The sequence below is a fragment of the Panulirus ornatus genome, chromosome 4 (assembly GCF_036320965.1).
Source record: "Panulirus ornatus isolate Po-2019 chromosome 4, ASM3632096v1, whole genome shotgun sequence".
Classification (NCBI taxonomy): Eukaryota; Metazoa; Arthropoda; class Malacostraca; order Decapoda; family Palinuridae; genus Panulirus; species Panulirus ornatus.
In genome coordinates, this window is record NC_092227.1 from 10,931,652 (window position 1) to 10,958,113 (window position 26,462).

General features: G+C 44.1%; 23 non-coding genes across 23 annotated transcripts; 11 read left to right on the top strand and 12 right to left on the bottom strand.

Annotated features, from left to right (window-relative positions):
• Positions 1-1,417: 1,417 nt before the first annotated feature.
• TRNAH-GUG (transfer RNA histidin (anticodon GUG)) lies at positions 1,418-1,489 on the bottom strand. The gene has a single exon. It is a non-coding gene; the product is annotated as a tRNA-His (tRNA).
• A 362-nt stretch (positions 1,490-1,851) lies between these two features.
• On the top strand, positions 1,852-1,923 carry TRNAH-GUG (transfer RNA histidin (anticodon GUG)). The gene has a single exon. It is a non-coding gene; the product is annotated as a tRNA-His (tRNA).
• Positions 1,924-2,833: 910 nt separating this feature from the next.
• TRNAH-GUG (transfer RNA histidin (anticodon GUG)) lies at positions 2,834-2,905 on the bottom strand. Its single transcript has one exon. It is a non-coding gene; the product is annotated as a tRNA-His (tRNA).
• Positions 2,906-3,275: 370 nt separating this feature from the next.
• On the top strand, positions 3,276-3,347 carry TRNAH-GUG (transfer RNA histidin (anticodon GUG)). Its single transcript has one exon. It is a non-coding gene; the product is annotated as a tRNA-His (tRNA).
• Positions 3,348-4,271: 924 nt separating this feature from the next.
• Positions 4,272-4,343, bottom strand: TRNAH-GUG (transfer RNA histidin (anticodon GUG)). Its single transcript has one exon. It is a non-coding gene; the product is annotated as a tRNA-His (tRNA).
• A 370-nt stretch (positions 4,344-4,713) lies between these two features.
• TRNAH-GUG (transfer RNA histidin (anticodon GUG)) lies at positions 4,714-4,785 on the top strand. Its single transcript has one exon. It is a non-coding gene; the product is annotated as a tRNA-His (tRNA).
• Positions 4,786-5,711: 926 nt separating this feature from the next.
• TRNAH-GUG (transfer RNA histidin (anticodon GUG)) lies at positions 5,712-5,783 on the bottom strand. Its single transcript has one exon. It is a non-coding gene; the product is annotated as a tRNA-His (tRNA).
• A 369-nt stretch (positions 5,784-6,152) lies between these two features.
• Positions 6,153-6,224, top strand: TRNAH-GUG (transfer RNA histidin (anticodon GUG)). The gene has a single exon. It is a non-coding gene; the product is annotated as a tRNA-His (tRNA).
• Positions 6,225-7,128: 904 nt separating this feature from the next.
• TRNAH-GUG (transfer RNA histidin (anticodon GUG)) lies at positions 7,129-7,200 on the bottom strand. Its single transcript has one exon. It is a non-coding gene; the product is annotated as a tRNA-His (tRNA).
• Positions 7,201-7,570: 370 nt separating this feature from the next.
• On the top strand, positions 7,571-7,642 carry TRNAH-GUG (transfer RNA histidin (anticodon GUG)). The gene has a single exon. It is a non-coding gene; the product is annotated as a tRNA-His (tRNA).
• Positions 7,643-8,563: 921 nt separating this feature from the next.
• On the bottom strand, positions 8,564-8,635 carry TRNAH-GUG (transfer RNA histidin (anticodon GUG)). The gene has a single exon. It is a non-coding gene; the product is annotated as a tRNA-His (tRNA).
• Positions 8,636-9,003: 368 nt separating this feature from the next.
• TRNAH-GUG (transfer RNA histidin (anticodon GUG)) lies at positions 9,004-9,075 on the top strand. The gene has a single exon. It is a non-coding gene; the product is annotated as a tRNA-His (tRNA).
• Positions 9,076-10,000: 925 nt separating this feature from the next.
• TRNAH-GUG (transfer RNA histidin (anticodon GUG)) lies at positions 10,001-10,072 on the bottom strand. The gene has a single exon. It is a non-coding gene; the product is annotated as a tRNA-His (tRNA).
• A 390-nt stretch (positions 10,073-10,462) lies between these two features.
• TRNAH-GUG (transfer RNA histidin (anticodon GUG)) lies at positions 10,463-10,534 on the top strand. The gene has a single exon. It is a non-coding gene; the product is annotated as a tRNA-His (tRNA).
• Positions 10,535-11,436: 902 nt separating this feature from the next.
• Positions 11,437-11,508, bottom strand: TRNAH-GUG (transfer RNA histidin (anticodon GUG)). Its single transcript has one exon. It is a non-coding gene; the product is annotated as a tRNA-His (tRNA).
• Positions 11,509-11,892: 384 nt separating this feature from the next.
• On the top strand, positions 11,893-11,964 carry TRNAH-GUG (transfer RNA histidin (anticodon GUG)). The gene has a single exon. It is a non-coding gene; the product is annotated as a tRNA-His (tRNA).
• A 902-nt stretch (positions 11,965-12,866) lies between these two features.
• On the bottom strand, positions 12,867-12,938 carry TRNAH-GUG (transfer RNA histidin (anticodon GUG)). Its single transcript has one exon. It is a non-coding gene; the product is annotated as a tRNA-His (tRNA).
• Positions 12,939-13,299: 361 nt separating this feature from the next.
• TRNAH-GUG (transfer RNA histidin (anticodon GUG)) lies at positions 13,300-13,371 on the top strand. Its single transcript has one exon. It is a non-coding gene; the product is annotated as a tRNA-His (tRNA).
• A 927-nt stretch (positions 13,372-14,298) lies between these two features.
• Positions 14,299-14,370, bottom strand: TRNAH-GUG (transfer RNA histidin (anticodon GUG)). The gene has a single exon. It is a non-coding gene; the product is annotated as a tRNA-His (tRNA).
• A 385-nt stretch (positions 14,371-14,755) lies between these two features.
• TRNAH-GUG (transfer RNA histidin (anticodon GUG)) lies at positions 14,756-14,827 on the top strand. The gene has a single exon. It is a non-coding gene; the product is annotated as a tRNA-His (tRNA).
• Positions 14,828-15,612: 785 nt separating this feature from the next.
• Positions 15,613-15,684, bottom strand: TRNAH-GUG (transfer RNA histidin (anticodon GUG)). Its single transcript has one exon. It is a non-coding gene; the product is annotated as a tRNA-His (tRNA).
• Positions 15,685-16,046: 362 nt separating this feature from the next.
• Positions 16,047-16,118, top strand: TRNAH-GUG (transfer RNA histidin (anticodon GUG)). The gene has a single exon. It is a non-coding gene; the product is annotated as a tRNA-His (tRNA).
• A 1,869-nt stretch (positions 16,119-17,987) lies between these two features.
• On the bottom strand, positions 17,988-18,059 carry TRNAH-GUG (transfer RNA histidin (anticodon GUG)). Its single transcript has one exon. It is a non-coding gene; the product is annotated as a tRNA-His (tRNA).
• Between the last annotated feature and the right edge of the window lie 8,403 nt (positions 18,060-26,462).

Consider the following 26,462-nt stretch of genomic DNA (forward strand, 5'->3'; position numbering starts at 1 on the left):
AGAGAGAGAGAGAGAGAGAGAGAGAGAGAGAGAGAGAGAGAGAGAGGAGGGGGGTGGAGTGCTGGAGATATACACAAGATGGCATTTAATCGCGCGTGAGGCAGTGACCTTTGCCCCGTACTCGTGATCACACACACACACACACACACACACACACGTCCTCTATGCCTCCCCGCCTCATCAATTATCTCTCCTTCAAGTCTTTCATATCATCCCTCAACCCAACCATCCACCCACCCACCTCCATCCCCCCGAGTGTTAGCCTGGCACATATGCCACCCATTTACTTATCAGTCGTTGATTCAGAGTATTTCTGTGATTAGTCTTCCTCCTCCTCCTCCTCCTCCTCCTCCTTCTTCTTCTTCTTCTTCTTCTTCTTCTTCTTCTTCTTCTTCTTCTTCTTCTTCTTACTCCTCCTCCTCCTCCTCCTCCTCCTCCTCTTCTCCTTCTTCTTCTTCTTCTTCTTCTTCTTCTTCTTCTTCTTCTTCTTCTTCTTCTTCTTCTTCTTCTCCTTCCTCCACAAAAAGGAAGAAAATGCACTAAAGTCTTTTCAGGTTTTTTTTTCTTCTATAACTGTTGTAGTGAGACGTGACCGGAGGGAACTGAACCCCTACCTACCGACACAGGAAATGACGCAGGGTTCTCTCTCCTCTCTCACTCTCCTCTCTCTCTCTCCTCCCTGCACTTACAACGATGTAGCACAAATATAATTGGTCAAATTTCAGAGCAATTGAAGAACCCACCCACCCACCACCTCCATACCCCCGAGTGTTAGCCTGGCACATATGCCACCCATTTACTTATCAGTCGTTGATTCAGAGTATTTCTGTGATTAGTCTTCCTCCTCCTCCTCCTCCTCTCCTCCTCCTTCTTCTTCTTCTTCTCTTCTTCTTCTTCTCTTCTTCTTCTTCTTCTCTTCCTGTCCTCCTCCTCCTCCTCCTCTCCTCCTCCTCCTCTTCTCTTCTTCTTCTTCTTCTTCTTCTTCTTCTTCTTCTTCTTCTTCTTCTTCTTCTTCTTTCTTCTTTTTCTTCTTTTTCTTCTTCTTCTTCTTCTTCTTCTTCTTCTTCTTCTTCTTCTTCTTTTCTTCTTCTTCCTCCTCTCCTCCTCCTTCTCTCCTCCTCCTCCTCCTCCTCTTCTCCTCTCTCTTCTTCTTCTTCTTCTTCTTCTTCTATCTTCTTTCTTCTTCTTTCTTCCTTCCCCACGTCAAGCCATAACTGAACCCGAGACAATATTACTTTATTGGGGTTCATGTCTGTACTTAATGCAAAATTAATGTCAATATCTTTTTTAGTGAGTTGAAAATGTGAGTGACAACCAGACAGAGGAACATAAGTGGTCAGCCAAGTGCCTCAGCCCAGCTGGTGTGTCTGGCATGTCAGTAATACTCACACATCCAACAACACATGAAAAGTAGTCCTGCCGTGACCAGGATTCGAACCTGGGTTATTGCGGCCACAACGCAATGTACTAACCACTATACGATCACGGCCACCAGGACACACTTTACTAGATTTTCCTGTTTTATTTGGCTACAACAAAATGATCAAACTACAACAATGTTTCTGAAATATCAGTTTTATGCTACTGTTTTACAGTAGAAATCACTAGTCCAGATGGATTCATGAAATACACTTGAGTTCTGACATAATAATAGGTCATTGCATAACTAAACATACACAAGAACACGTCTTCTATTCTAATGTCGTTCTAAAGTATATTCGTCATTATAAACTGGAAGCTACAGAAGGGATTATTACTGTGTATTGATGAATATCAATTGCAAAACTATTGGATCAGTACCATTGTTGTGGCCAAATAAAGCAGGAAAATCTAGTGTGGTGTGTCCTGGTGGCCGTGATCGTATAGTGGTTAGTACATTGCGTTGTGGCCGCAATAACCCAGGTTCGAATCCTGGTCACGGCAGGACTACTTTTCATGTGTTGTTGGATGTGTGAGTATTACTGACATGCCAGACACACCAGCTGGGCTGAGGCACTTGGCTGACCACCTGTCTGGTTGTCCCTCCCTCGCCACTTTACATCGTTCAGAAGGTAACGTTCATAATTTCATGTTCACATATTGACATAACAAACAGTTAGGTCGATTTCTCCAGCAGGATCATAATTATTATGGCTAGGGAGTGGGAGAGCAGGGTGGGCCATCGCTGTGAAAACTGTAGTCATATTCTGTGACTATGTTGAACCTGGGAAAGAGGAATGTCTTGCTCGGCTGGAGCAGTGTGTGTGAGGGGCGCGTCTTGCCTGCTGGTGCTTCCATGGCCTCCAGCTGAGCCTCACCAGGAGCTCTGGTACTGACACCCGGAGCAGTGTTCCCTCCTCCTACAGCTGACCCACCATGAGAGAGGCAGGTCAGCTGCCATCATGACCTCAAGATCCAGAAGACTGCTGCCATACTGCCCCTGTGTCATACATTAGTTTATGGTCATACATTGTCCCATTTACCTGATGTTTATCTCTCCTGACTTACAGCCTCTCTCTCTCTCTCTCTCTCTCTCTCTCTCTCTCTCTCTCTCTCTCTCTCTCTCTCCACCAGTCTCGATGTAGCCCAAATATAATTGGTAAAATGTCCAAAGCAAGTTGGGAAGAACTTCCCCACGTCAAGCCATAACTGAACCCGAGACAATATTACTTTATATTGGGGTTTATGTCTGTACTTAATGCAAAATTAATGTCAGTATCTTTTTTAGTGAGTTGAAAATGTGAGGGACAACCAGACAGAGGAACATATGTGGTCAGCCAAGTGCCTCAGCCCAGCTGGTGTGTCTGGCATGTCAGTAATACTCACACATCCAACAACACATGAAAAGTTGTCTTGCCGTGACCAGGATTCGAACCTGGGTTATTGCGGCCACAACGCAATGTACTAACCACTATACGATCACGGCCACCAGGGCACACTTTACTAGATTTTCCTGCTTTATTTGGCTACAACAAAGGTATTGATCCGACAGTTTCGCAATTGATATTCATCAATACTTTGTAAAATCTCTTTTCTAGCTTCCAGTTTATAATCTGAATATAATTTGGAACGGCAGAAGAATATAAGACGTGTTCTTGTGTATGTTTAGTTATACAATGATCTTTTATTGTGTCAGAACTTTCGTATATTTCATGAATCCATCTGAGGCAGTGATTTCTACAGTACAACAGTAAGTATCTGTGGCATAAAACTAATACACCAGCAATACAACTGTAGTTTGATCATTTTGTTGTAACCAAATAAAGCAGGAAAATCCAGTGTGGTGTGTCCTGGCGGCCGTGATCGTATAGTGGTTAGTACATTGCGTTGTGGCCGCAATAACCCAGGTTCGAATCCTGGTCACGGCAGGACTACTTTTCATGTGTTGTTGGATGTGTGAGTATTACTGACATGCCAGACACACCAGCTGGGCTGAGGCACTTGGCTGACCACCTGTCTGGTTGTCCCTCCCTCACCACTTTACATCGTTCAGAAGGTAACGTTCATAATTTCATGTTCACATATTGACATAACAAACAGTTAGGTCGATTTCTCCAGCAGGATCATAATTATTATGGCTGGGAGTGGGAGAGCAGGGTGGGCCATCGCTGTGAAAACTGTAGTCATATTCTGTGACTATGTTGAACCTGGGAAAGAGGAATGTCTTGCTCGGCTGGAGCAGAGTGTGTGAGGGGCGCGTCTTGCCTGCTGGTGCTTCCATGGCCTCCAGCTGAGCCTCACCAGGAGCTCTGGTACTGACACCCGGAGCAGTGTTCCCTCCTCCTACAGCTGACCCACCATGAGAGAGGCAGGTCAGCTGCCATCATGACCTCAAGATCCAGAAGACTGCTGCCATACTGCCCCTGTGTCATACATTAGTTTATGGTCATACATTGTCCCATTTACCTGATGTTTATCTCTCCTGACTTACAGCCTCTCTCTCTCTCTCTCTCTCTCTCTCTCTCTCTCTCTCTCTCTCTCTCTCTCTCTCTCTCTCTCTCTCTCTCACCAGTCTCGATGTAGCCCAAATATAATTGGTAAAATGTCCAAAGCAAGTTGGGAAGAACTTCCCCACGTCAAGCCATAACTGAACCCGAGACAATATTACTTTATATTGGGGTTTATGTCTGTACTTAATGCAAAATTAATGTCAGTATCTTTTTTAGTGAGTTGAAAATGTGAGGGACAACCAGACAGAGGAACATATGTGGTCAGCCAAGTGCCTCAGCCCAGCTGGTGTGTCTGGCATGTCAGTAATACTCACACATCCAACAACACATGAAAAGTTGTCTTGCCGTGACCAGGATTCGAACCTGGGTTATTGCGGCCACAACGCAATGTACTAACCACTATACGATCACGGCCACCAGGGCACACTTTACTAGATTTTCCTGCTTTATTTGGCTACAACAAAGGTATTGATCCGACAGTTTCGCAATTGATATTCATCAATACTTTGTAAAATCTCTTTTCTAGCTTCCAGTTTATAATCTGAATATAATTTGGAACGGCAGAAGAATATAAGACGTGTTCTTGTGTATGTTTAGTTATACAATGATCTTTTATTGTGTCAGAACTTTCGTATATTTCATGAATCCATCTGAGGCAGTGATTTCTACAGTACAACAGTAAGTATCTGTGGCATAAAACTAATACACCAGCAATACAACTGTAGTTTGATCATTTTGTTGTAACCAAATAAAGCAGGAAAATCCAGTGTGGTGTGTCCTGGCGGCCGTGATCGTATAGTGGTTAGTACATTGCGTTGTGGCCGCAATAACCCAGGTTCGAATCCTGGTCACGGCAGGACTACTTTTCATGTGTTGTTGGATGTGTGAGTATTACTGACATGCCAGACACACCAGCTGGGCTGAGGCACTTGGCTGACCACCTGTCTGGTTGTCCCTCCCTCACCACTTTACATCGTTCAGAAGGTAACGTTCATAATTTCATGTTCACATATTGACATAACAAACAGTTAGGTCGATTTCTCCAGCAGGATCATAATTATTATGGCTGGGAGTGGGAGAGCAGGGTGGGCCATCGCTGTGAAAACTGTAGTCATATTCTGTGACTATGTTGAACCTGGGAAAGAGGAATGTCTTGCTCGGCTGGAGCAGAGTGTGTGAGGGGCGCGTCTTGCCTGCTGGTGCTTCCATGGCCTCCAGCTGAGCCTCACCAGGAGCTCTGGTACTGACACCCGGAGCAGTGTTCCCTCCTCCTACAGCTGACCCACCATGAGAGAGGCAGGTCAGCTGCCATCATGACCTCAAGATCCAGAAGACTACTGCCATACTGCCCCTGTGTCATACATTAGTTTATGGTCATACATTGTCCCATTTACCTGATGTTTATCTCTCCTGACTTACAGCCTCTCTCTCTCTCTCTCTCTCTCTCTCTCTCTCTCTCTCTCTCTCTCTCTCTCTCTCTCTCTCTCTCTCTCTTTCACCAGTCTCGATGTAGCACAAATATAATTGGTAAAATGTCTAAAGGAAGTTGGGAAGAACTTCCCTACTTCAAGACATAACTAAACCCGAGACAATATTACATTATATTGGGGTTTATGTCTGTACTTAATGCAAAATTAATGTCAGTATCTTTTTTAGTGAGTTGAAAATGTGAGGGACAACCAGACAGAGGAACATATGTGGTCAGCCAAGTGCCTCAGCCCAGCTGGTGTGTCTGGCATGTCAGTAATACTCACACATCCAACAACACATGAAAAGTTGTCTTGCCGTGACCAGGATTCGAACCTGGGTTATTGCGGCCACAACGCAATGTACTAACCACTATACGATCACGGCCGCCAGGACACACCACACTAGATTTTCCTGCTTTATTTGGCTACAACAAAGGTATTGATCCGACAGTTTCGCAATTGAATTCATCAATACTTTGTAAAATCTCTTTTCTAGCTTCCAGTTTATAATCTGAATATACTTTGGAACGGCAGAAGAATATAAGACGTGTTCTTGTGTTTGTTTAGTTATACAATGATCTTTTATTGTGTCAGAACTTACGTATATTTCATGAATCCATCTGAGACAGTGATTTCTACAGTACAACAGTAAGTATCTGTGGCATAAAACTAATACACCAGCAATACAACTGTAGTTTGATCATTTTGTTGTAACCAAATAAAGCAGGAAAATCCAGTGTAGTGTGTCCTGGCGGCCGTGATCGTATAGTGGTTAGTACATTGCGTTGTGGCCGCAATAACCCAGGTTCGAATCCTGGTCACGGCAACACTACTTTTCATGTGTTGTTGGATGTGTGAGTATTACTGACATGCCAGACACACCAGCTGGGCTGAGGCACTTGGCTGACCACCTGTCTGGTTGTCCCTCCCTCACCACTTTACATCGTTCAGAAGGTAACGTTCATAATTTCATGTTCACATATTGACATAACAAACAGTTAGGTCGATTTCTCCAGCAGGATCATAATTATTATGGCTGGGAGTGGGAGAGCAGGGTGGGCCATCGCTGTGAAAACTGTAGTCATATTCTGTGACTATGTTGAACCTGGGAAAGAGGAATGTCTTGCTCGGCTGGAGCAGAGTGTGTGAGGGGCGCGTCTTGCCTGCTGGTGCTTCCATGGCCTCCAGCTGAGCCTCACCAGGAGCTCTGGTACTGACACCCGGAGCAGTGTTCCCTCCTCCTACAGCTGACCCACCATGAGAGAGGCAGGTCAGCTGCCATCATGACCTCAAGATCCGGAAGACTGCTGCCATACTGCCCCTGTGTCATACATTAATTTATGGTCATACATTGTCCCATTTACCTGACCTCTCTCTCTCTCTCTCTCTCTCTCTCTCTCTCTCTCTCTCTCTCTCTCTCTCTCTCTCTCTCTCTCTCTCTCTCCACCAGTCTCGATGTAGCACAAATATAATTGGTAAAATGTCCAAAGCAAGTTGGGAAGAACTTCCCCACGTCAAGCCATAACTGAACCCGAGACAATATTACTTTGTATTGGGGTTCATGTCGGTACTTAATGCAAAATTAATGTCAATATCTTTTTTAGTGAGTTGAAAATGTGAGGGACAACCAGACAGAGGAACATATGTGGTCAGCCAAGTGCCTCAGCCCAGCTGGTGTGTCTGGCATGTCAGTAATACTCACACATCCAACAACACATGAAAAGTTGTCTTGCCGTGACCAGGATTCGAACCTGGGTTATTGCGGCCACAACGCAATGTACTAACCACTATACGATCACGGCCACCAGGACACACCACACTGGATTTTCCTGCTTTATTTGGTTACAACAAAATGATCAAACTACAGTTGTATTGCTGGTGTATTAGTTTTATACCACAGATACTTACTGTTGTACTGTAGAAATCACTGTCTCAGATGGATTCATGAAATATACGAAAGTTCTGACACAATAAAAGATTATTGTATAACTAAACAAACACAAGAACACGTCTTATATTCTTCTGCCGTTCCAAAGTATATTCAGATTATAAACTGGAAGCTAGAAAAGAGATTTTACAAAGTATTGATGAATATCAATTGCGAAACTGTCGGATCAATACCTTTGTTGTAGCCAAATAAAGCAGGAAAATCTAGTAAAGTGTGCCCTGGTGGCCGTGATCGTATAGTGGTTAGTACATTGCGTTGTGGCCGCAATAACCCAGGTTCGAATCCTGGTCACGGCAAGACAACTTTTCATGTGTTGTTGGATGTGTGAGTATTACTGACATGCCAGACACACCAGCTGGGCTGAGGCACTTGGCTGACCACATATGTTCCTCTGTCTGGTTGTCACTCACATTTTCAACTCACTAAAAAAGATACTGACATTAATTTTGCATTAAGTACCGACATAAACCCCAATATAATGTAATATTGTCTCGGGTTCAGTTATGGCTTGCAGTAGGGAAGTTCTTCCCAACTTACTTTAGACATTTTACCAATTATATTTGTGCTACATCGAGACTGGTGAAGAGAGAGAGAGAGAGAGAGAGAGAGAGAGAGAGAGAGAGAGAGAGAGAGAGAGAGAGAGAGAGAGAGGCTGTAAGTCAGGAGAGGTAAACATAAGGTAAATGGGTCAATGTATGACCATAAACTAATGTATGACACAGGGGCAGTATGGCAACAGTCTTCTGGATCTTGAGGTCATGATGGCAGCTGACCTGCCTCTCTCATGGTGGGTCAGCTGTAGGAGGAGGGAACACTGCTCCGGGTGTCAGTACCAGAGCTCCTGGTGAGGCTCAGCTGGAGGCCATGGAAGCACCAGCAGGCAAGACGCGCCCCTCACACACTCTGCTCCAGCCGAGCAAGACATTCCTCTTTCCCAGGTTCAACATAGTCACAGAATATGACTACAGTTTTCACAGCGATGGCCCACCCTGCTCTCCCACTCCCAGCCATAATAATTATGATCCTGCTGGAGAAATCGACCTAACTGTTTGTTATGTCAATATGTGAACATGAAATTATGAGCGTTACCTTCTGAACGATGTAAAGTGGTGAGGGAGGGACAACCAGACAGGTGGTCAGCCAAGTGCCTCAGCCCAGCTGGTGTGTCTGGCATGTCAGTAATACTCACACATCCAACAACACATGAAAAGTAGTCCTGCCGTGACCAGGATTCGAACCTGGGTTATTGCGGCCACAACGCAATGTACTAACCACTATACGATCACGGCCGCCAGGACACACCACACTGGATTTTCCTGCTTTATTTGGTTACAACAAAATGATCAAACTACAGTTGTATTGATGGTGTATTAGTTTTATGCCAGAGATACTTACTGTTATACTGTAGAAATCACTGTCTCAGATGGATTCATGAAATATACGTAAGTTCTGACACTAAAAGATCATTGCATAACTAAACATACACAAGAACACGTCTAATATTCTTCTGCCGTTCCAAAGTATATTCAGATTATAAACTGGAAGCTAGAAAAGACATTTTACAAAGTATTGATGAATATCAATTGGAAAATTGTCGGATCAATACCTTTGTTGTGGCCAAATAAAGCAGGAAAATCTAGTGTGGTGTGTCCTGGCGGCCGTGATCGTATAGTGGTTAGTACATTGCGTTGTGGCCGCAATAACCCAGGTTCGAATCCTGGTCACGGCAGGACTACTTTTCATATGTTGTTGGATGTGTGAGTATTACTGACATGCCAGACACACCAGCTGGGCTGAGGCACTTGGCTGACCACTTATATTCCCCTGTCTGGTTGTCCCTCACACTTTCAACTCACTAAAACAGATATTGACATTAATTTTGCATTAAGTACAGACATAAACCCCAATATAATGTAATATTGTCTCGGGTTTAGTTATGGATTGACGTAGGGAAGTTCTTCCCAACTTGCTTTGAACATTTTACCAATTATATCTGTGCGACATCGAGACTGGGGAAGAACATTAAAGAGAGAGAGAGAGAGAGAGAGAGAGAGAGAGAGAGAGAGAGAGAGAGAGAGAGAGAGAGAGGCTGTAAGTCAGGAGAGGTAAACATAAGGTAAATGGGACAATGTATGACCATAAACTAATGTATGACACAGGGGCAGTATGGCAGCAGTCTTCCGGATCTTGAGGTCATGATGGCAGCTGACCTGCCTCTCTCATGGTGGGTCAGCTGTAGGAGGAGGGAACACTGCTCCGGGTGTCAGTACCAGAGCTCCTGGTGAGGCTCAGCTGGAGGCCATGGAAGCACCAGCAGGCAAGACGCGCCCCTCACACACTCTGCTCCAGCCGAGCAAGACATTCCTCTTTCCCAGGTTCAACATAGTCACAGAATATGACTACAGTTTTCACAGCGATGGCCCACCCTGCTCTCCCACTCCCAGCCATAATAATTATGATCCTGCTGGAGAAATCGACCTAACTGTTTGTTATGTCAATATGTGAACATGAAATTATGAACGTTACCTTCTGAACGATGTAAAGTGGTGAGGGAGGGACAACCAGACAGGTGGTCAGCCAAGTGCCTCAGCCCAGCTGGTGTGTCTGGCATGTCAGTAATACTCACACATCCAACAACACATGAAAAGTAGTCCTGCCGTGACCAGGATTCGAACCTGGGTTATTGCGGCCACAACGCAATGTACTAACCACTATACGATCACGGCCACCAGGACACACTTTACTAGATTTTCCTGCTTTATTTGGCTGTAAGAATGTCTTGTAAATACAGTGTAGTTATTGATGTTAGCTTTAATTCATCAATAGTTATCATAACCCTTGTGAAAATCATTCCTGAAGGTAACAGTTCATGAACTGTATAATGTATAATGACAGAAGTACAGATGTATAAATGTGCATGATTATTCATACATTGCTTCTCCTTTACTTGGTAAACTTATGTGTCATAATGTGATCAACAGACTGAAGGAATAATTGTTCCAGCATATCAATATGCATCATTAATATAAACCTAACAGACTTCTTACTTTACCACAGCTTCAAGACTTTCTTGTAGCCAAATAAAGCAAGAAAATCTAGTAAAGTGTGTCCTGGTGGCCGTGATCGTATAGTGGTTAGTACATTGCGTTGTGGCCGCAATAACCCAGGTTCGAATCCTGGTCACGGCAGGACTACTTTTCATGTGTTGTTGGATGTGTGAGTATTACTGACATGCCAGACACACCAGCTGGGCTGAGGCACTTGGCTGACCACATATGTTCCTCTGTCTGGTTGTCACTCACATTTTCAACTCACTGAAAAAGATATTGACATTAATTTTGCATTAAGTAACGACATGAACCCCAATATAAAGTAATATTGTCTCGGGTTCAGTTATGGCTTGACGTGGGGAAGTTCTTCCCAACTTGCTTTGGACATTTTACCAAATATATTTGTGCTACATCGAGACTGAAGAATATGAGAGAGAGAGAGAGAGAGAGAGAGAGAGAGAGAGAGAGAGAGAGAGAGAGAGAGAGAGAGAGAGAGGTCACGTAAATGGGACAATGTATGACCATAAACTAATGTATGACACAGGGGCAGTATGGCAGCAGTCTTCCGGATCTTGAGGTCATGATGGCAGCTGACCTGCCTCTCTCATGGTGGGTCAGCTGTAGGAGGAGGGAACACTGCTCCGGGTGTCAGTACCAGAGCTCCTGGTGAGGCTCAGCTGGAGGCCATGGAAGCACCAGCAGGCAAGACGCGCCCCTCACACACTCTGCTCCAGCCGAGCAAGACATTCCTCTTTCCCAGGTTCAACATAGTCACAGAATATGACTACAGTTTTCACAGCGATGGCCCACCCTGCTCTCCCACTCCCAGCCATAATAATTATGATCCTGCTGGAGAAATCGACCTAACTGTTTGTTATGTCAATATGTGAACATGAAATTATGAACGTTACCTTCTGAACGATGTAAAGTGGTGAGGGAGGGACAACCAGACAGCCAAGTCAGCCAAGTGCCTCAGCCCAGCTGGTGTGTCTGGCATGTCAGTAATACTCACACATCCAACAACACACGAAAAGTAGTCCTGCCGTGACCAGGATTCGAACCTGGGTTATTGCGGCCACAACGCAATGTACTAACCACTATACGATCACGGCCGCCAGGACACACCACACTAGATTTTCCTGCTTTATTTGGCAGTAACAAAGTCTTGTAAAGACAGTGTAGTTATTGATGTTAGCTTTAATTCATCAATAGTTATCATAACCCTTGTGAAAATCATTCCTGAAGGTAACAGTTCATGAACTGTATAATGTATAATGACAGAAGTACAGATGTATAAATGTGCATGATTATTCATTCATTGCTCTCCTTTACTTGTTAAACTTATGTGTCATAATGTGATCTACATACTAAAGAATTATTTTTCCGATATCATGATACCATTAACATAAACCTAAAAGACATCTTAGTTTACCACAGCTTCAAGACTTTGTTATAGCCAAATAAAGCAGGAAAATCTAGTAAAGTGTGTCCTGGCGGCCGTGATCGTATAGTGGTTAGTACATTGCGTTGTGGCCGCAATAACCCAGGTTCGAATCCTGGTCACGGCAGGACTACTTTTCATGTGTTGTTGGATGTGTGAGTATTACTGACATGCCAGACACACCAGCTAGGCTGAGGCACTTGGCTGACCACTTATGTTCCTCTGTCTGGTTGTCACTCACATTTTCAACTCACTGAAAAAGATGTTGACATTAATTTTGCATTAAGTACAGACATAAACCCCAATATAAAGTAATATTGTCTCGGGTTCAGTTATGGCTTGACGTGGGGAAGTTCTTCCCAACTTGCTTTGGACATTTTACCAAATATATTTGTGCTACATCGAGACTGAAGAATATGAGAGAGAGAGAGAGAGAGAGAGAGAGAGAGAGAGAGAGAGAGAGAGAGAGAGAGAGAGAGAGAGAGGTCACGTAAATGGGACAATGTATGACCATAAACTAATGTATGACACAGGGGCAGTATGACAGCAGTCTTCCGGATCTTGAGGTCATGATGGCAGCTGACCTGCCTCTCTCATGGTGGGTCAGCTGTAGGAGGAGGGAACACTGCTCCGGGTGTCAGTACCAGAGCTCCTGGTGAGGCTCAGCTGGAGGCCATGGAAGCACCAGCAGGCAAGACGCGCCCCTCACACACTCTGCTCCAGCCGAGCAAGACATTCCTCTTTCCCAGGTTCAACATAGTCACAGAATATGACTACAGTTTTCACAGCGATGGCCCACCCTGCTCTCCCACTCCCAGCCATAATAATTATGATCCTGCTGGAGAAATCGACCTAACTGTTTGTTATGTCAATATGTTAACATGAAATTATGAGCGTTACCCTCTGAACGATGTAAAGTGGTGAGGGAGGGACAACCAGACAGCCAAGTCAGCCAAGTGCCTCAGCCCAGCTGGTGTGTCTGGCATGTCAGTAATACTCACACATCCAACAACACACGAAAAGTAGTCCTGCCGTGACCAGGATTCGAACCTGGGTTATTGCGGCCACAACGCAATGTACTAACCACTATACGATCACGGCCACCAGGACACACCTTACTAGGTTTTCCTGCTTTATTTGGCTACAACAAAATGATCAAACTACAACAATGTTTCTGAAATATCAGTTTTAGGCTACTGTTGTACAGTAGAAATCACTGGTCCAGATGGATTCATGAAATACACTTGAGTTCTGACATAATAATAGGTCATTGCATAACTAATCATACACAAGAACACGTCTTCTATTCTAATGTCGTTGTAAAGTATATTGAGATTATGAACTGGAAGCTACACAAGGGATCATTACAGGGTATTGATGAATATCAATTGCAAAACTATTGGATCAGTACCATTGTTGTAGCCAAATAAAGCAGGAAAATCTAGTAAGGTGTGTCCTGGCGGCCGTGATCGTATAGTGGTTAGTACATTGCGTTGTGGCCGCAATAACCCAGGTTCGAATCCTGGTCACGGCAGGACTACTTTTCATGTGTTGTTGGATGTGTGAGTATTACTGACATGCCAGACACACCAGCTGGGCTGAGGCGCTTGGCTGACCACTTATGTTCCTCTGTCTGGTTGTCCCTCACATTTTCAACTCACTAAAAAAGATATTGACATTAATTTTGCATTAAGTACAGACATAAACCCCAATATAAAGTAATATTGTCCCGGGTTCAGTTATGGCTTGACGTGGGGAAGTTCTTCCCAACTTGCTTTGGACATTTTACCAAATATATTTGTGCTACATCGAGACTGAAGAATATGAGAGAGAGAGAGAGAGAGAGAGAGAGAGAGAGAGAGAGAGAGAGAGAGAGAGAGAGAGAGAGAGAGAGGCTGTAAGTCAGGAGAGGTAAACATAAGGTAAATGGGTCAATGTATGACCATAAACTAATGTATGACACAGGGGCAGTATGGCAGCAGTCTTCTGGATCTTGAGGTCATGATGGCAGCTGACCTGCCTCTCTCATGGTGGGTCAGCTGTAGGAGGAGGGAACACTGCTCCGGGTGTCAGTACCAGAGCTCCTGGTGAGGCTCAGCTGGAGGCCATGGAAGCACCAGCAGGCAAGACGCGCCCCTCACACACTCTGCTCCAGCCGAGCAAGACATTCCTCTTTCCCAGGTTCAACATAGTCACAGAATATGACTACAGTTTTCACAGCGATGGCCCACCCTGCTCTCCCACTCCCAGCCATAATAATTATGATCCTGCTGGAGAAATCGACCTAACTGTTTGTTATGTCAATATGTGAACATGAAATTATGAGCGTTACCTTCTGAACGATGTAAAGTGGTGAGGGAGGGACAACCAGACAGCCAAGTCAGCCAAGTGCCTCAGCCCAGCTGGTGTGTCTGGCATGTCAGTAATACTCACACATCCAACAACACACGAAAAGTAGTCCTGCCGTGACCAGGATTCGAACCTGGGTTATTGCGGCCACAACGCAATGTACTAACCACTATACGATCACGGCCGCCAGGACACACTTTACTAGATTTTCCTGCTTTATTTGGCTATAACAAAGTCTTGAAGCTGTGGTAAACTAAAATGTCTTTTAGGTTTATGTTAATGGTATAATGATATCGGAAAAATAATTCTTTAGTATGTAGATCACATTATGACCCAATAAGTTTAACAAGTAAAGGAGAACAATGTATGAATAATCATGCACATTTATACATCTGTACTTCTGTCATTATTCATTATACAGTTCATGAACTGTTACCTTCAGGAATGATTTTCACAAGGGTTATGATAACTATTGATGAATTAAAGCTAACATCAATAACTACACTGTATTTACAAGACATTCTTACAGCCAAATAAAGCAGGAAAATCTAGTAAAGTGTGTCCTGGTGGCCGTGATCGTATAGTGGTTAGTACATTGCGTTGTGGCCGCAATAACCCAGGTTCGAATCCTGGTCACGGCAGGACTACTTTTCGTGTGTTGTTGGATGTGTGAGTATTACTGACATGCCAGACACACCAGCTGGGCTGAGGCACTTGGCTGACTTGGCTGTCTGGTTGTCCCTCCCTCACCACTTTACATCGTTCAGAAGGTAACGCTCATAATTTCATGTTCACATATTGACATAACAAACAGTTAGGTCGATTTCTCCAGCAGGATCATAATTATTATGGCTGGGAGTGGGAGAGCAGGGTGGGCCATCGCTGTGAAAACTGTAGTCATATTCTGTGACTATGTTGAACCTGGGAAAGAGGAATGTCTTGCTCGGCTGGAGCAGAGTGTGTGAGGGGCGCGTCTTGCCTGCTGGTGCTTCCATGGCCTCCAGCTGAGCCTCACCAGGAGCTCTGGTACTGACACCCGGAGCAGTGTTCCCTCCTCCTACAGCTGACCCACCATGAGAGAGGCAGGTCAGCTGCCATCATGACCTCAAGATCCGAAAGACTGCTGCGAGATATATTCTTCACCAGTCTTGATGTAGCACAAATATAATTGGTGAAATGTTCAAAGCAAGTTGGGAAGAACTTCCCCACGTCAAGCCATAACTGAACCCGAGACAATATTACTTTATCTTAGGGTTTATGTCTGTAATTAATGCAAAATTAATGTCAATATCTTTTTCAGTGAGTTGAAAGTGTGAGTGACAACCAGACAGAGGAACATAAGTGGTCAGCCAAGTGCCTCAGCCTAGCTGGTGCGTCTGGCATGTCAGTAATACTCACACATCCAACAACACATGAAAAGTAGTCCTGCCGTGACCAGGATTCGAACCTGGGTTATTGCGGCCACAACGCAATGTACTAACCACTATACGATCACGGCCGCCAGGACACACATTACTAGATTTTCCTGCTTTATTTGGCCACAACAATGGTACTGATCCAATAGTTTTGCAATTGATATTCATCAATACACAGTAATAATCCCTTTTGTAGCTTCCAGTTTATAATGACGAATATACTTTAGAACGACATGAGAATAGAAGACGTGTTCTTGTGTATGTTTAGTTATGCAATGACCTATTATTATGTCAGAACTCAAGTGTATTTCATGAATCCATCTGGACCAGTGATTTCTACTGTACAACAGTAGCCTAAAACTGATATTTCAGAAACATTGTTGTAGTTTGATCATTTTGTTGTAGCCAAATAAAGCAGGAAAATCCTGTAAAGTGTGTCCTGGTGGCCGTGATCGTATAGTGGTTAGTACATTGCGTTGTGGCCGCAATAACCCAGGTTCGAATCCTGGTCACGGCAGGACTACTTTTCATGTGTTGTTGAATGTGTGAGTATTACTGACATGCCGGACACACCAGCTGGGCTGAGGCACTTGGCTGACCACCTATGGCAGACTACTGCAGTAAGACCCGTGTGTCATGGATTAGTTTTTAGCGATACTGACAATATCTGGGTCCTCGTCTGCTTGCTCCTGCAGAGGCTAACACACCCTCCACCACGACTACCACAGTATTCCACCCTAACCACCGCCACCACTCTCTCTGGTCCTTTCCACCACCACGCCCTTCTGTCATGCCACCATACCCTTCCTCATCACGACTGCTTCTTCCTCCCTCTTTAACACACCCTCACTCACTACCACTATGCCCTCCCACCCTCATCGTAACCATGCCCTCCCTCCTTGGCTTTTACACCTTCCCTCACCACAACCTCTTACTTGCTCTCTGTCTACCACCGCTCAGGCCATCAAACCCTCCCTGGCTTCCTGTCTACCACATCTTCCCTCACCACTCCCTCCCTCCCTGGTCACCACGTTCTCAACAACTGATAGCATTGTTCAGGAGTTCCAAGCACTCCACCCTACAGTTTCTACATGCTTCCCGTACTGCTAACACAGCCTTCCCTCATTAAGGAAATATTGTCTTTAAAATATTTCTTCCGAGCTTAGGAAATGGGAAGAGTAGTTGGCAACTGTGTATGGGGTTAGTCATCGTTCGTCTAGTAACTTCCTCGCCATATCTGTAGAGAAGGGACGGACCAGCGGACAGGAACACCACGGGTGCCATGTGTTGTGTGTGGGGAGTGTGTGTGTGTGTGTGTGTGTGTGTAAGGACTTTGAAAGTGACACGGTAGTCTTTCTGTGATTTCTGGTATGCGTAGTTGTAATAGTTTATGTTGTAGGCCGTGTGTCCACACTTTGACCAATGCTTTGCATGTCTCTTTGCATAACTGTACAATCTGTTCCTCGTCCTTTAAAGATAACTATTTTAACTGCTGCTGTCGCGAGTGCTAAGTTGGTTATTTTTGCCCGTCTGGAATCCGTATTGATGAGGGTATCTATATAGGTTGTTTTCAGATTGTTCTCTTCACTTTAGGTTCATAATTCTTTCAGAAAGTTTCCCTGGGACTTGTAGGAGGGATGCGGGGCGGTAGTTCTTTGAGTCTGTTTCTGTTGGCATTCTTGGTGTTGTGTTATCAGTGTTGCTCTGGCCTCTTTGAAGCTCTGGAGGAAAGTATCGTGTGCTTAGCACACCATTGTAGATGTAGAGAAGGTACTGAAGTGCCTTTGGAGGCAGCATGTTGTTCTGCCTCTTTTTACTTTTTTACCTGGGCTGAGTTCTTGGTTTCTCTTTCTATCCCCCCCCCTCTCTCTCTCTCTCTCTCTCTCTCTCTCTCTCTCTCTCTCTCTCTCTCTCTCTCTCTCTCTCTCTCAGATGATGTGGGATGGTTTAAACGAATTCTTCAAGCAGTGATCCATCACATTCTGTCTTAATTTTCTCTTTCTTATATAGTGAGTCGATGTCACTGAAGGTGTTGACCAAAGGACCCAATGATTTTTTCTTTTTCGTTCCGTCATGTACCATCAAGTAATTTATGTAATATAAAGAAAAGTGAAATATTCCACAGCAGGTGTCGGAGTGTTTACCCACTTCAAGCCACAGACGACCCCAAGCTCTTGACCTTTGACCTCAGAAACTTGACACTTTTATCTTATGTAGGAGACTATCTCTTTAGAAAATGCTTTATTGTCTCCTTATCTTTCTTTTGTGAGTTAAAGTGGTGAGGGAGTGACAACCAGACAGGTGGTCAGCCAAGCGCCTCAGCCCAGCTGGTGTGTCTGGCATGTCAGTAATACTCACATATCCAACAACACATGAAAAGTAGTGCTGCCGTGACCAGGATTCGAACCTGGGTTATTGCGGCCACAACGCAATGTACTAACCACTATACGATCACGGCCACCAGGACACACGACACTAGATTTTCCTGCTTTATTTGGTTACAACAAAGTTTTGAAGTTATAGTATTTGTCCTGTTAGTGTCATATGATTAATATACTGTAGGAAATCATTGATCCAAATGGTCTCATAAGATATACACGAGTTCTTAGAGAAAAACAAAATATGCTGAAATAGATTTATTTGTTTCTTCTCCGTGAGAAACTATATCTAATTCGTAAACTAGTAGTTACAAATAATGATTTCTATATCGTAAGATAAGGTGTTGATAACATGTGTTCTCAGATTCCCTAAGCTCAGTAGTTTTTTTTTCGATCCACCAAAAAGGAGAATCATCCTTCTTTTATATGTTCGAAAATGCAGCTTCCTCACCAGCCTTTTGGGTATGTGGCGGTGTCTATTGCTTCTGCCAATCCTAGATCACGTATGTCCACCCAACCGCCTGTTTCGTCCGAGCTAGAGCCGTGAATAGACTACATGAGGTCAGTCCGCCTCATACGGAGGAGAACCCATCATTTGTCCTCTTATGACTATGACTTGTCTGGCAGCGTCCGTGTCGTCTTCCATGGCCTCCTTCCCATCACGCTGGTGTGGGGGGGTGTCATTGTGTCCCTCGCTGTAAGAATACACCGAAACATGGCATTCAACTTCTGATTTTTTTTTCTCCTACGTATTGATCAACACTTTCCTTCATACCCCTTCAGTTTCATTGCTTGTTTTCTAGTCAGTGCGTGGAACAGCCTTGAATTGTTCTTTTCCTTTATCCACTATAATTCGTTCTAAATGTCTGTGTCCTCTTTCCTTACAATATGGCACTATTTTGTTTTTCTTTCTCTTTTCAGATGCTGCCCGACTCTTGTGCCGTCTGTAGCCTCCCACGGTAAGTCCCTGGTTTATTTGGTCCCTGGTTTATTTGGTCCCTGGTTTATTTGGTCCCTGGTTAATTTGGTCCCTGGTTAATTTGGTTCCTGGTTTATTTGGTCCCTGTTTTATTTGGTCCCTGGTTGATTTGGTCCCTGGTTTATTTATGTTTTTTTCTCACTTTTTCTTTTGGTCCCTGGTTTATTTGGTTCCTGGTTGATTTCGTCCCTGGTTTATTTGGTCCCTGGTTTATTTATCTCTCTCTCTCAGTACCTGCTCAGGTACCGACTCTCTCCGTGATATATTACATAGGGTCTGTGCATAATTTCATTTCACTGTGTGTATGTACGGTACGTGTGTTGACGTACAGTCTCCCAAAAAAATATCGGGCTCTCAGGTCTAAAGTCTCCAATGATTTATAGCTGGACATTTTGAGATTAACACTTGACTTTGCTGCTAACCTTTTAGCAGTTGTAAAGTGCATCAGGTTGGCAGTGAAGTTAGTTGTTAATCTCGGACAACCAGTTGTAAATTATTTGAAACTTCAGGCTCTGTGGTCCGATACTTTTTGGGGGGAGACTGTATACGTATCAATGGCTATGTCAGTCAGGCCCACCTTGGTTCATAATCAACTCAAAACTTTCACACATTCAATCTTTCATCCTACTTTTATATTCCTTTAAAGTTTTACCCTTTAATTCATCATTTCCATACGGTAAAGTAGCGATGTAAACACTCACTCAGGTAAGAAAACATTTTATTTTCACCATAGATCAAAGACCTTCTATGACCCAGGTATCATTTTCTGTGATACGTGTTCGCCAGTCTTCTTATTCAACCGACCTGTGGGTTCTGTGATACGTGTTCGCCAGTTTCTTATTCAACCGACCTGTGGGTATCCTACGTGACAGCACAGCAGGAACCTATCATGATGGATCAGTAACTAACACTAGAGCGCTTGGACTAGACTCTCAAGGTTGGTTTCCTTTCCTCGTATCCTCTCATCTCTCACTCCCTCCCGACCTGTTGCTCATCTCGACGGCCACACTGCCCACAACCCTCCCGCAGACCATCTCCAAGACGCCTCAGTTTCCCGATCCCTCCCCCCCTTACACAACTCCGTAGAACCATCAAGGAATATAATCATATTCTCCGTCTCGACACACACACACACACACACACACACACACACACACACACACACACACACACACACACCTGGCTGCCTAATTTGCCTAAAGCAGAATATGATTGTGTCCCTTCTTATACAGGTACGAACTTTCTGACTTATTGACCCTATGCTATTGACTGCCATAACATCCAAGCACACAACATAAACAAACGTGTTCTCTTGACCGGTCTCCACGTAACTAGACGGACGCCACCACCTCACCACCTCCAATAATCACCCAATTACTTTGCTTCTCTGATTTCAATTTTTACATTGCTGTTCCCATGGCAGGCATCCAGGGGGTCTGACCCGCATGGTTTTGATGTGGTTCACAAAACTGATGCACAAATCGTGTCATCCCGTTTGACGTGTAGCTTCTAATGTGTGTTGAATTATCACTTTTATTGAAAGTGCTTTTGGGGAACTGCAGTCACCTTCTGTGGAAATTAGCGAGCATTTGTGTTCAATGAACAGATAGATAGTAATAGAGAGGATAAACAAAATAGACTCTACAGAGGACTATATTATTTTTCTTTTTTTTTTTTTTTTTTGTTCAGAGCGAATTGTGAATTGTGAATTTAACGATCGTTTATCACCTTCTGTCCTTTTGATTCTTTTCGATTTTTTTTCGTTTTTCCTCATTTCTTTTTTTTTTTTCTCAACGTTCACGTATCCTCGTTAATTATTCTGCTTCTTCTTTAGATTGAATTCGCCCGTCCAGCAGCACTTGTTGCCCTCGTTAAGTTTTATTTCGTTAACCATTGTTCTCTCGTTAACCATCGTTCCTCCAGTACCTTTCGTTCGTCCGACAACAGTGGTTCCTCGTTAAACCTTTTTTTTTCCCCTCTTATTTGCATATTTCTCATTGTATTCATTTTTGTAAGTTATGTATTTCTATTGAAAGAAAAAATATGAATCTATTCTGCCATTTCTTTCTCTTTATTCTAACGTTCTGTTTATATTATTTTCATGTCATTTCAACTTTCTGATTTATCATTTTTCCTTCATTTCGGTTTCTCTTATTACCATTCTCTCCCAGGAACCCCTTCTTTGGAGCTCCCTCAGCGCTCAGGAAGCCAGTCACGTCCAACGGGCGAAACCATAAGTCAAAGACTGTGCAATGTGATGTTATCCATATGTCTGTATGAGGTGAATGCTGGACAGATTTTGAGGTGTGCTCCGTGTTTTCTGTGTCGTAGTTGCAAGTTGGACTTGAGGGATCTCGAGGTAAAATGAATCGGTGTTTGTAATGTTGTACAGATGAGTGGTGTCCAGACGAGAAAAGGTGACCCGCACTTGTCTGGGGAGTGTGGGTTCAGACGGGTGTATTCCAGGTGGGGTGGGTGTTTAAAACTGTTTTGGGAGGGCGGTTGCTTAACGCTCAATTCGATAGGTCATTTCGGAGTGTATATGTTTAGTCAGTGTTATCTCTGTTTAGGAATGGGGGATGGAGAGGCGGGGCAATTTGTGAGTATGGGTTGTTCGAAGTGTGAAGCAGAGGCAAGCTTTTTATTTCTGCCTGGGGGTTGATGGTGAGTTATGGAGTGGTTTGGATGGGAGGGGTCTAATACAGCTGAAAAGAACTCAAGCGCCGAGCATGTTAAGGTAGGTTTGTATTCGATGCTTCTTTGTTTCGACGTATAGATGTTGAGTGTTTATGATTGCTAGGCAGCTAGTAGTTGCCCTGGGTGTTTTGTTTGTTGTGGTTTGCAAGCTTTGTTATATTTGCCTTTGAGTGGGTGGAAGACCAGGCAGGTGAGGCGTAATATAGTGTGGAGCGGATGATTTGTTTGTAGAAGTCACGACTTTTTCTTTCTTTCTTCTTACTTTTTGGACTATATCTGATGCTATTAGTGTTCTAAGGCAATTAGTTTGTTTGTTGCCTCTGTGCTGTGTTTGTGTTGCGGGAAGTGAACGTCATGTGTGTGAAGTATGTGATGACTAGAATAGCTGGTCTTTGATGAGTTGGAGCGGTTGGTCCATCAAGGTAATAAAAGAGGATTGTGTTGATTCCTGTCTGGGGTGGAAAAGGGTGACCAAAACATTTCTGGGTGAACCGTTGCTCCGCAGTAAGTAATGTAAAGATGCATGTTTGATGTTGCTAATGTGGCGTTAGGGTGGTGTGATTAGGTCGTCTGCATTGTAGAAACCCTTCACACTGCTCCGCAGGAAGTAATAAGAGGTAAAGGAGAATGAGTTTGAAGAGGGTTGGAAACATAGCTGCCCCTTGGGAACCTCCGTCATAAAGCTTTGAGGGTTTTAGTCGTGAAGCCATAGTAACTAACTGTGGCTTGGAGACCGGCTATGAAGTTAGCCAGCCACTGATTTTCATAAGTGTGGAGGATGCTGTCAAGTGTCTGTTGTGTGTGGACGTGTCGGGTACATAGTCACCAGTAGTGTGCGGGATGGGGGCGGGCTGTGGTTGGTTTGAAGCCATCTAGGATATATTGTGTGAGGCCTGTGTGTGTGTAGTGTGGAGGTGGAGTGGTTGGGTCCGAGCCGTGGATGAGAGTGGAATATTTTGCTTGAATTTGTCGTAAATCACTTTTTCAAAGGGTTTCCATACTGAAGACAGATGTGATAAAGGGTGGTAGGAGGAGGAGGAGGTGGAAGAGTGGGGGAGTAATTGATATTACATACGTTGGCAAGCTTACAGGTGACAAGAATGTTTCGTGTAGCCACTATTTGAAGATATCTGTAAGTGCTTGGAGGAGGAATGAGCCAAAATGTTTTACGTGAAAGTGCGATATGTCGTTAGTGGCTGTAGCGGAAGAGTTGTTTAAAGGTTTTACTTGGTTTGTATCATTGGGAGTGAAGGGTGAGTGGACAGTTGTTTCTGGATGGATCTTTTTATGGGTTTCTTCATGACTTTCCGGTCTAGGGCCTGTGGTTGGTTTGTGGCTGATTTTGGAGTCGTGTTTCGTGAGCATGTGTGTGTGTGTGTTCTTTGGTCCTCTTCACCTACAGGTAAGCGGGGTTGATCCGCATCTTTCATTATATTCATCTTTTCATTCATAAATGACCCAGGATCCATTCTGTGAAAGCGTCCTGGCTATTGCAGCTCAAGAATGCGCTGCTTCCAGTAGGAGGGGAATGTAGATTCTTTTGGAGAGGCAAGTTCTTCGACAAGACTTTACTTCCAGGCAGAGACCTGTGGAGCGAGGTGGCGCTGAGAAATCCACTTTATCTTCACAGCTCACAGCAGGGAACAGAGGAAATGGTACTGCAGTATAACGCTGACTGTGACCCATTCTCATGCTTTAAGATGTCCGAGTCTGACCTCCGTCTGGAGATGTCTCCTTCGCCGTGTTTGCATAGTGACAAAATGCAAAGGAGTAACGAAGGAATCCCCTGACCTACCCTAGCTGGTAGTTCAGTCCTTGTATGAACAATCCTGCTCAGGAACAAAAGGCCATCGCCTCATTCGAGGCAAGACGTTGCCTCGCGAGTTTCGTCTGTCCATTACTACAGGCGATATGTTGGTCGAGTCATGCCTTACGTAGCTGGTTAGATCGAGATGAGCGAGGGTCTGTGATCATTTTGAATATCTGTATTAGATCACCTCTTAACCTTCTCCTTTTTTTGTCTGTCGGTTCTCAAATGATTTCTTCCTCTGTCCTGGAATCGTCTTTGTCGTTTGATGCTGTACTCTCTCTCTCTCTCTCTCTCTCTCTCTCTCTCTCTCTCTCTCTCTCTCTCTCTCTCTCTCTCTCTCTCTCTCTCTCTCTCTCTCTCCTCTCTCTCCATTCTACCTACGCATGTCTTCTTTTCGATCACGGTGACCAACTCTAAACGCAGTATTCAAGGTGAGGACGCGCACCACTAGATTGTAAAGAGGAAGAGGGTTACCCTAGACTTATGTTGTAGTCGATTCGAAAGCCCTGCCTACGCCTCCCAAGAAATTTGTTTGCTATTATTACTGATTCTATTTACTCCTTACTTGGCCTTAGGTCACCAGAGGTTATCACACCCAAGTCTTAATTCATGATTTACCTTCTGTATCTCAGCAGAATCCGTCCTGTAGCCTGCCTTTTTCATTTTTACTGTCTACATGTGAGACTTTCCACTTATCGATGTTGAATTTCATTTCCCGCCTTTTGTATGCTCAGCCCATCAGTTTGTTTATGGAAGTTTGAAGTTGCTGACGTTTTAATCGGAGTTGTAGATTTGTTTCTCATCTTAATGTGGTTTACGAATTTCGATATCGTGCAGTGAAGCTCATCATCAGTATCATTAATTTTTTAGGAAAGAGAACCGGTCCCAAGATTGATCCCTGTGGCACACCACTTGTCACGTCCAACTTCTTGGAGGCTTGACCATATCTCACTAGTCTGTTTACAGTCACTCAACCGGTTTCTTAGCCACTGAAATACAACTTCATCTATACCATGCGACTTAACTTTTGCTAGTAACCTAACCTGACCTAACCTATCGTCACTCATGTAACCCCAGGAACCTTTTCATGGGGTTCCTCTATTTTCCAGGCTGCACTCCATTCAGTAGCAAGGAAATGTTGGATTCATTTGGAGCAAGAAGGCATGTGCAGAACATCAGACTCGGGAGGAGCTGTGTAGTTTCAGTCGTGGTAAAGGATGTGTGAATCAGGTGTTCACTTTAAAAATGTATGTGAGAAATGCTCCGAGAAACAGATGGATTTGTTTGTGGTATTTATCGATCGGGAGAAGGCACATGATAGGGTTGATAGAGATGCTTTGTGGAAGGTCTTAAGAGTATACGGTGTGGGAGGAATGCTGCTAGAAGCAGTGAGGAGTTTTTATCAAAGGTGCAAGGCCTGTGTACGAGTAGGAAGAGAGGAGAGTGAATGGTTCTAAGTGAATGTTGGTCTGCGACAAGGGATGTGTGATGTTACCATGGTTGTTTAATTTATGGATGGGGTGGTGAAGGTATTAAATGCGATTGTTTTGGAGATATGGGCGAGTATGAGGTCTGTCGGGATGAGAAGGTCTGGGAAATTGTTGTTTGCTGATGATATAGCACTGGTGGCAGATTCAAGCAAGAAACAGCGGAAGTTGGTGACTGAGATTGGAACTTGAGACTAAATGTGAATAAAATCAAGTTTATTAGGTTTAGCAGTGTTGAGGACAGGTTAATTGGGGTGTGAGCTTGACTAAAGAAATATTGAAGGAAGAGAAATGTTTTAAACACTTGGAAATGGACACGATAGTGAATGGAACCAAGGAAGCGGAAGTGAGTCATAGGGAGGGTGAGGGGAGGCATAGGTTCTGGGAGCAGTAAAGAATATGTGGAAAGAAAGAACGTTATTCTGGGAGGGAAAAAATGGGTATGTTTGAAGGAACAGCAGTTCCAACAATATCATATGGATACAAGGCATGGGCTATAGATAGGGTTGTGCGGAGGAGGATGGATATGTTGGAAATGAAGTGTTTGAGGACAATGAGTGGTGTGAGGTGATTTGATCGAGTAAGTAATGTAAGGGTAAGAGAGATGTGTGGAAATAAAAAGAGCGTGGTTGAGAGAGCAGAAGAGGGTGTTTTGAAATGGTTTGGTCACATGGAGAGAATGAGTGAGGAAAGAGGTGGAGGGAACGAGGAGAAGAGGGAGACCAAATTGGAGGTGGAAGGATGGAGTGAAAAAAGATTTTGTGTGATCGGGGCCTGAACATGCAGGAGAGTGAAAGGCGTGTACGGGATCGAGTGAATTGGAACGATGTGGTATACCGGGGTCGACGTGCTGTCATTGGATTGAGCCAGGGCATGTGAAGCGTCTGGGGTAAACCATGGTGCTACTGCTGCAGCTGTTGTAGTTGTTGTTGTTCGTGCTGCTGCTGTAGTTGTTAGTGCTACAGCTGCTGTTGTTGTTGTTGTTATTGTTGTTTATTGTTGGTACTGTTGTTGTTGTTGTTGTTGTTACTGCTGCTGTTATTGTTGGTATTGTTGTTGTTGTTTGTTGTAGTTGTTTTGACTGATGCAACTGTTGTTATAGTTGGTGATGATGGTGATGGTGATGATGATGATGGTGGTGATGATGATGTTGATGATGGTGATGTTGATGATGATGTGATGATGGTGGTGATGATGGTGGTGATGATGGTGATGTTGATGATGATGGTGATGATGGTGGTGATGATGGTGGTGATGATGGTGATGTTGATGATGATGGTGATGATGGTGGTGATGATGGTGGTGATGATGGTGATGTTGATGATGATGATGGTGATGGTGATGATGGTGATGGTGATGATGATGATGGTGATGATGATGATGATGATGGTGGTGATGATGATGGTGATGATGATGGTGGTGATGATGATGGTGATGATGGTGATGGTGATGATGGTGGTGGTGATGATGATGGTGATGATGATGGTAATGATGGTGATGATGGTGGTGA